The 8,788-nt window shown below is 50.7% G+C and overlaps 1 pseudogene; it reads left to right on the forward strand.

Annotated features, from left to right (window-relative positions):
- The first annotated feature begins 575 nt into the window (after positions 1-575).
- On the forward strand, positions 576-6,452 carry LOC122684103 (annotated as a pseudogene).
- The last annotated feature ends 2,336 nt before the right edge of the window (positions 6,453-8,788 follow it).

An 8,788-nucleotide genomic window follows, 5' to 3' on the forward strand; every position in this document is an offset into this window, starting at 1 on the left:
GCATGGCCCGCCCGCCCCGCTGCCCCTCCCAGACGCGCGGCCGCACACTTGGACCTGCGGGACCACAGCTCGGACCGCTGGGTTACTGGTATACTGCTAGTCGCCCAGAGCCGGGCACACCCACTCACGCCTCGCACGCTTCCGGGTCTCACAGGCCACGCCCCCAGCCTGTCACTCGGACCAGCCTCTCCCAAGCCTCATTCCGTTCGTTCGGCCGCCCGTCCCCAAGACTAGAGTTGCTCGGTCCAGAGCCGCTGGCCTCTAGCGCTCTCTTCTGCCCTACTACTGATCGATTCTCGGAGGCCACGGTGTCAGGTCGCGGCCCTGGGAGCCTGGAGGCCCGAGCCCCGCCTCTTCCGCGCGGCCGTCACCCGGGAAACGGGGCCCGCTACCCCAAGCCCCGCCCCCAGAGGGCCCCGGCCCCGCCCATTCCGGGGCGGTGCCAGCTAGCAAAGCCCAACCCACAGCCGCGGTAGGTGGTTTCGCGGTCTCAACCTTGCACATCACCCTGAATCCAAGCACCTTTCATCCCTGGGCACCTTTAGACTCCAGGGCAGGTGAAAGAACCGAGAAATATGAGCCCGGTGGGTTTATTACTTCCGTGCCTTTTCTGGGGCAGGAACGGACTAGGCTGGTCAAGGAAGACAAAGGGTGGAGTGTGGGAGAAACAGGAGGAGGGGAGGGATGCGGTAGGTCGAGGGGGACCAAGGGGCCAGATGAGCAGCGTCTCACGGAGCCCCTCTTACTTGAAGCCAGGCTTATAGTGTGAAGTGCAGGGAAGCCTGCGGTGAGCACCTTGGGGTCTGGGAGGGCTCTGTGACCCTCGACCCCCTGCTCCCCCCGCCCCTCACCCCCACCCCCGTCCCCCTGCCCCAGCGCCCCACTGGCTCATTTTCCTGTCTGCTCCTCTGCACTTTTCCTACCTGGTTCTGTTTTCTCCAGGAGAGCTGCAAAATGGGTTCATTTCCTGGGTTTTTCTCTCCCGAGGAGCCACTTAGAAACCCGGCCCCTCCGATCCCACTGGAGCTGCTGAGTCAGAGTCTGAGCAAAACCTATCCTCGGGTGGTTCACATGCGTGTTGAAGTTTGACAAGCGCTCTTCCAGATGAAGTGGGTTTCAGTTTACACGTTTTATTTTGTTTTGGAGGACTGGCCACGCCTGTTAGACCTTCAATCCGGGGGAAAGTGAGCTTGTACTGAGCTTGTAAATAAGTTCGCTTGTAAATAAGTAAGCAGCTTGTGGTTGCTTGTGGGTTGTCGCAGCTCTTAAAGTGAAGATGAGGAATCTGTTTTCATTTTCCTACCTTAATTTTGACTTGTCCTGCTTTAATATATAAATAGCATTTCTCTGAAGTTATTTTACTTAAGTGCCAGTGCACACAAACACACACATTTTAGCTATCAAAACATTATGTAACTCTACTGGTGAGAAATCAGGAGAAAATTAAAGTGCCATAGTGATTGAATAAGATGAAGGAAACCCCCCCCCTTTTCATTATTATAGCATCTTATCTATTTAGTCCATGTTCTTCTTTTTACTACTTTTTCATGCTAACTCAGTAAAGTATGAAGAATGTACTCTGAGTTGCACATGTTAGTCCAGGGATGGCAGTTTTTATTTTCTGAGTTTCTCATGTTTCTACTGCCTTGGGTCGGGGGCTCCGCTAAAGGGTGATTTCCGGGGGTGCTGATACAAGCATCAGGGGAAGGGGTTCAGTTGTCACATCCTTCTGTGGCTTAAAGATTCTCTGCTGACAGAGAAACAAACCAAGACAAATACAACTGGGTACGCTGTCTGGATTCTCCACTGCTGCATCTATGTCTGAAGGGAGAGGGTGGCTGGGTTTCCTCGTGACCGTGTCTCTGCCCACAGATCGCGGCCCTGGAACAAGCCATCAGAGATGTCCCAAGAGTGTGATGATGGCGAGATTCAGCTCTACAACGAGCAGATCGACACCCTGCGGAAGGACTGAAGAGGCAGAGAGGAGCTTGGAGAGGTCACCCTATGACTGCCAGCAGCTGGTGGTCGCCCAGCAGACCCTGAGGAGCAAGTTGGACCGGTATCATCGCATCATCGAGAATACAGGCAACAGGTGGGGTCGGGGTGGGCAGAGCCCGTGGACACAGAATCACTTACTTGTTTCACGTTTTTCCATGTGCCAGTTCCAGGCTGTAGGGAATGTGGCAGGAAAGTGAAAGTGTTAGTTGCTCAGTCTTGTCGGACTCTTTGTTACCCCCTGGACTATACCCCGCCAGATTCCTCTGTCCATGGGATTCTCCACGCAAGGATATTGGAGTGGGTAGCCATTCTGTTCTCCAAGGGATCTTCCTGACCCATTGCAGGCAGATTGTTTACTGTCTGAGCCACCAGAAGCAGACCCCCATATCCAGGACCTCACGGGTCTGGAATGGCAGTGGGGGAGGCAGAGGATGAATGGGTTTGCAACAGAGATATGGGCTCCAGTGTGAGTGATGGTGGGAGGAGGGGAGAGGTGATGAAGATGACCATGGGAGTGTTTGGATATCAGGGTGCCTTTCAGCTCCACAGGTCTGTGGGGACAGGAATGTCTTAGTTGAAAGGATGACCAGGCATGGTTATTGAGATGTTGCAGGCGAGATGCCTGCACAGTACCTGGAATCGAACCAGAGCTCAGAGCAGTTGATATTATTACTGCTGCTGCCATGGTGACTCTGAGCACCTGGCCAGTCAGTTCTGTGGCTGCCAGCAGGCTGTCTGGTCTCCTCTGCATGATGCATTGGGATGTGAACTCTGCTGGCAAGTGTCTCTGTCTCTGTCTCAACCTCATTCACATCTACACCTGCATCAGCTCCTCTCCGTTTCCTCCATGTTCATCTATGTGACCATGTCTGCACCTACATGTATACTTATGTCCACATCTGTGTCTACAGCGTCTGTATGTGTACATCTACACTACACCTACATTCTCTACATCATCTGGAGCTACACCCACATCACCTAACCTACATCTGTATCATCTACACCTACACCTGCCTCTACATCACCTACGCCTACATCATCTGTATCTACATCTGACACCTACTTGGCCATCTATGTCTGTCTGGATCATCTACATGTACGTCTACCCCACATCTGCATTTTCCGCACCTGCACCATCTTCTTCAACACCTCTGTTATTTATGCTGATGCCTGCATCACCTACATTTACACCTGCACTTACCTCTACGTCTACATCTGCATCTCTTCCTCCACCCACATCTACATCATCTGTATCCACGTCTTTATCACTTACATCTGTATCTACATATGCCTATATCTACATTATCTATGGTTACACTTACATCTTTATCACCCAAGCCTGCACCTCATCTACACATAAAGTATCTAAATCTCCATCATCTTTATGTACATGCATAAAGTATCTATACCTCCATGGTTTTCATGTACATGTATAAGCTGTCTACATCTCCATTGTTTTTACGTACAAGTATAAAGAAAGCTGAGCACCAAAGAATTGATGCTTTTGAACTATGGAGTTGGAGAAGACTCTTGAGAGTCCCTTGGACTGCAAGGAGATCCAAGCAGTCCATCCTAAAGGAGATCAGTCCTAGGTGTTCATTGGAAGGACTGATGTTGAAGCTGAAACCACAATACTTTGGCCACCTGATGTGAAGAGCTGACTCATTTGAAAAGACCCTGATGCTGGGAAAGACTGAGGGCAGGAGGAGAAGGGGATGACAGAGGATGAGATGGTTGGATGAGATAACTGACTCAATGGACATGAGTTTGAGTAAACTCCGGGAGTTGGTGATAGACAGGGAGGCCTGGCATGCTACATACAGTTCATGGGGTCGCAAAGAGTCGGAGACAACTGAGCCACTGAACTGACCTGATAAACTGTCTACATCTCCATTGTTTTTATGTGCATGCATAAACCGTCTACACCTCCACTGTCTTTATGTACATGTATAAGCCATCGGTACCTACATTGTCTTTATATACACACACATCTACAGTGGTGTCTCCATTATTCCTATCTGTACCCATGCCTACATATATGGCTGTATCTACCTGTGTTGGAGAAGGCAATGGCAACCCACTCCAGTATTCTTGCCTGGAAAATCCCATGGACAGAGGAGCCTGGTAGGCTGCAGTCCATGGGGTCGCTAAGAGTTGGTCACGACTGAGCGACTTCACTTTCATTTTTCACATTCATACATTGAAGAAGGAAATGGCAACCCATTCCAGTGTTCTTGCCTGGAGAATCCCAGGGATGGGGTAGCCTTGCGGGTTGCATCTATGGGGTTGCACAGAGTCGGACACGACTGAAATGACTTAGCAGTAGCAGCAGCAGCAGCAGCCACCTGGAACTAAAAGCCGGCCTTTTGGATGAGACAAGGTGAAACATTGTGTTTTCTGAAACTTTAAGTTTCTCCTCTTGGCTGGTCTGAAGCAGTGAATGTGGCCTCTGGCCCAGGGGATTCCCATTCTGGGTCTAAAGGCATAGTTTCCTCTTGTTTCACAGGAGGAAGGGGATGGTAAGCAAGGAGTGGTGGTGTTTATCTGGTTTGGGGTGCAGGGGGGCCAAGGGTGTGCCTGGAGGCTATTCCAAACCCATCAGAGGAAGGTGGGGTGACTCTGAGTTGCTCCTTTGGGGAAGCCTGAGGTGACAGTGGCTCTCTGGACTGAATTTCTTGGTCTGGGCTGGATCCAAGTGTCCCCTGTGACCTCGAGGTGAAGGTGCTGGGGTGGGGCAGAGGCCCTGCTCCCACAGAGTGTCATTACAGGAGAAACACGGATCTCAGTAAGTTGTACCCAGTGTGAAGGGAACTGTGGGGGCCTCCCCTCCGCTCTACAAGCCCAGAGGGGCCAAGTGACTTGTCCTAAAGTCACACAGCAGCCCGCAGGGCTGGGTCCTCAGTGTGGGCCATGAATGCTTAGGACCCAGGGATCCTACCTTGTTGCCAACCAGCCAACCAGTAAACCCCACCCCAGTGCTAGGCTTGTATTTTTCAACAAATACTTTTTCTTCCCTTCACTGGCCTTGACTCATTGCACCTGCCTCCTTTTTTTCTTTTTTCAAAGATCTTACCAGAGATGTGCAGGATATAACTGCAGTGAAACCAAGACTCAAAGGCCTCCCCAAGACCCTTCCGAGGAAAAAGGAGATGGTAGCGAAAGATAGAGCAGATGAAATTCTGGAAGAGACACCACTGAGAGGCCCTGAGGACACAAAGCCGGGGCGGGTGGTGCTCAAAGAAGAGGGCAAGTCTAAGTTTGAACCGGGGGATGAAGAAGCAAGTCCCCCGACATAGGAAGGGGCTCTGGAGGATGTCCCAGATGGAGGCAAAATAAGCAAAGACTTTGAGAAACTAGGCAAGATGATCAAGGAGAAGGTGAAAGGCCCCAAAGAACCCGAGCCCCCTGCCGACCTGTACACCAAAAGGCGGTACATGACAGTCTCTGGAGATGCCAGTCTCATGGGTCCTGGCTTCTGTGTCTTCTCCATCCCAGCAAAGGGGGCATGGTGGTTTCCAAGGGGGCGACTCTGTGCGTCCTGACAGCGGCATGGAGCCCTCTCCCCAGCAGCCTAAGCACCCTCTGGAGGATGGACAGGGTTCCCCCAGGGGAAAGAAGACGGTCTGAAGGAGGAAGGGGGCCCCCAGGGGAAAGAAGATGGTCTGAAGGAGGAAGGGGGGCCCCCAGGGGAAAGAAGATGGTCTGAAGGAGGAAGGGGGGCCCCCACAGGTGAAAGAAGACAGTCTGAAGGATGAAGGGGGCCCCGAGGGGAAATAAGACAGTCTGAAGGAGGAAGGGGGGGCCCCAAGGGGAAGAAGACAGTCTGAAGGATGAAGGGGGCCCCGAGGGGAAATAAGACGGTCTGAAGGATGAAGGGGGCCCCTGAAGGGGAAAGAACATGGATGCCCCCCGACCCCACACCCTGCAGACAAAGAGGATGAGAAAAATGCCAAAGAACTGAAGGGCCTCCAGGGGAAACAGGATGGCCAGAAGGAGGAGGAGGGGGACAGACGGCCCTGTCCCATGGTGGCACCTGGTCCAGAGGGGCTGTCTACACCCCAGTCTCAAGGGCCTCAGGTCACTCTGGGTGGGTCCAAGGGGCATGGGGCTCAGAGCGGCAGCCGGCCAGCGAGAAGCCCTCCCAGGAAGCTGGCCTAAAAGAAAGTGGAGGTGATGGAATCCATAGAGAAGTTTTCCACCGGGAGCATCCAGATGTACAAAGAGACTGTTGTCATCGTGGAGACCATGATTGAAAAGACAAGGCAAACGAGAAGAAACTGGGAGAGAAGGGATCCTCCAGCGCCTGAGCTAACCAGGAGGAGGTGTCTCTGGGCCCCTGCAGACATGTGCTTCGATGTCTTAGAACAGAGGTTACAAGGGTGAGGATACAAGGTTCTTGTTTGGATTAGACCATGGTTGGCCTGTCTGGCTTACCAATGAAGCCTTAATTAAAATGTTTTCTTTGCTTGCACATCCTTTGTCTGATTAACAGGGGCCTTGGGCTTGCATGTGGGCCAGCCTCACTCAGGACAGGGTTGCCCTGCTAACAGCCACTGAGCTGAGCTCATTTAAGGAAGTAGATGAGCCCTTTGTCCTGGGGCATCGCAGGTCTCATTAGAGGCTCAGAGTCTGGATTTCACATGTGAAACGTGTCAGGTGATGAATCGGCTTGTTTTCACCACGTTTCAGGCACAAGCACCTGGTTGCACGACGGATGCTTTGTTAGAAGTCAGATCATTAAAGGTGTCTCTCTCAGTTTGGATTCCCCAAGAAGCTGACCCTGCAGCAAGGATCTGATGTCATTTCTGGGGATGTGATCCCAGGAAGTGCTAGGAGGGCAGGAGACGGAGGTGGGGGCAGCAGGGCATCAGAGAGGAGAGGTGCTACCAGGTGGGTTGGCACCGTGGTCGGCTGGCGCTCAGCCCCCATCCCTCAGGGCTCTTGGAAATGGGGTAGAATTCAGTCTTCAGTTACCCTGCCTGAGGATGCAGGGGCTGGGTGGGTCAACACCCAGCCAGAAGGGAGGGCCCAGGACAGCCCTCAACTGAGAATAGCAGGTACAGGCAGGCATTTGGACACCCGGCGTAGAGATGCATGGAAGCAGTAGGGGTCACAGGCAGGAAGTAGGGTGCCAGGGCCACCTGCAAAGCACAAGTGCCTTGTGTCCTTCTGGCTGAGTCACTTAAGAGTTTCTCACTCAGAGATTGCGCTCCTGGGTCGGGCTTCAAAAGCAAAATCAAATGTCACCATGCAGTTCCTTGTTCAGCAGTTAATTAATGAACTTGCCTAACATTTACTGAGGGGCTTCCCTAATGGCTCAAGTGGTAAAGAATCTGCCTGCAATTCAGGAGACATAGGAGAGGCTGGCTCAATCCTGGGGTTGGGGAGATCACATGGAGATGGAAATGGCAACCCACTCCAGTATTCTTGCCTGGGAAGTTCCATGAACAGAGGAGCCTGGTGGGCTACATCCATGGGGTTGCAAAGAGTCAGACATGACCGGGCGACTGAGCACAGACGCACATTTACTGAACATACTGTTTGCCAGGCAGAGTGCAGTGCTGATAAGGGAGGGTTTACAAGTTTATTAATGATCTCAATTACCATAATATAATGTCCCATGATACACATATGTGTATTCTCCTGTGCATACATGTGCACTCAGGTATCTGCAGTGTCACATCCTAGGAAACAGAAATTACTTGAAACCAGAATCTTTACAAACATTTTTATGCTGCCTATAGGCATCTCTTTTTCTCTACCAACAGTCCAAAAGTTTTTTTTTTTTTTTCTTTTTGCTTAGCCAAATAAGAAATTACTCCTTCTCCATGTAGATGCTCCAAAATACATTATGGGCAGTGAATAAATGTGCTGAAGTGGATTATTACATCTCCCTAAACAAAGGTATCTGGCAAGACAACCACATGTCATTAGAGAAAATTAATAGTGTCATAAATTACATTCTAGTATTTCTTTGTTAGAAATCATACAAAGAATACTAAATGGAGTCACCTTTCCTTTCTGTGTAGAGCTTTAAAAAAATCTCTCTCTGAATTCATGTGAGGCTTGGATTTCAAGACAGACATATGCTTTTGTTGTTCTTTCTATAAGATGAGTGATGGACCTGCTCCATGGCACATTTTGAAATATGTATCATTTAAAAGCTTAAGAGAGAATAATGGAAACCTTTACCTGGAGCCCAGACTGTGCTGGGAATTTGGACCAGTGTATATATTAGATTCAACAGAACCACTCCTGCAAACCTCGTCTTTTTCCCAGTAAGTCTTTTAATTTTTTGGGTCATGTGTTCAGCTAATTATTTAAAAGGTGGGGGGTATCTTTTTGGAAAGAAATGTCATTTTTATATTTTATTCAATCAGTGATCAAAAGTGGACTGGGGGGCCTGTTCTGATCATTCAAGACTTTGGCGGGGAGACAGCAGGGGACACTGAATGTGTTCAGTTGTCACAGTCACGACTTTCTGAGCAAGGGAGGAATTGCACTGGCAGGAAGATAACTACATAAGAGAAAATCGTGCAGAGACGGCACCACAGGGGCATTTGCTAGACAGAAAGGGTGTCTCTTCTGGGGTGGACAGTCCAGTGAAGACCCCATGGATGAGGTGATGACCTGATGACAAGACTGGCCCATTGTGTGCAGATCAGAGGGAAGAGCATTGTAGGTAGCAGGAACGGCTGGTGCAGAGGTCCTGGGGCAGGAATGGACGAGGCTGCTCAAGGAAGACAAGTAAAGGGGGGAGTGTGGGAGAAACAAGAGGAGGGGAGGAAGG

This window comes from Cervus elaphus, chromosome 26 (genome assembly GCF_910594005.1).
Source record: "Cervus elaphus chromosome 26, mCerEla1.1, whole genome shotgun sequence".
Classification (NCBI taxonomy): Eukaryota; Metazoa; Chordata; class Mammalia; order Artiodactyla; family Cervidae; genus Cervus; species Cervus elaphus.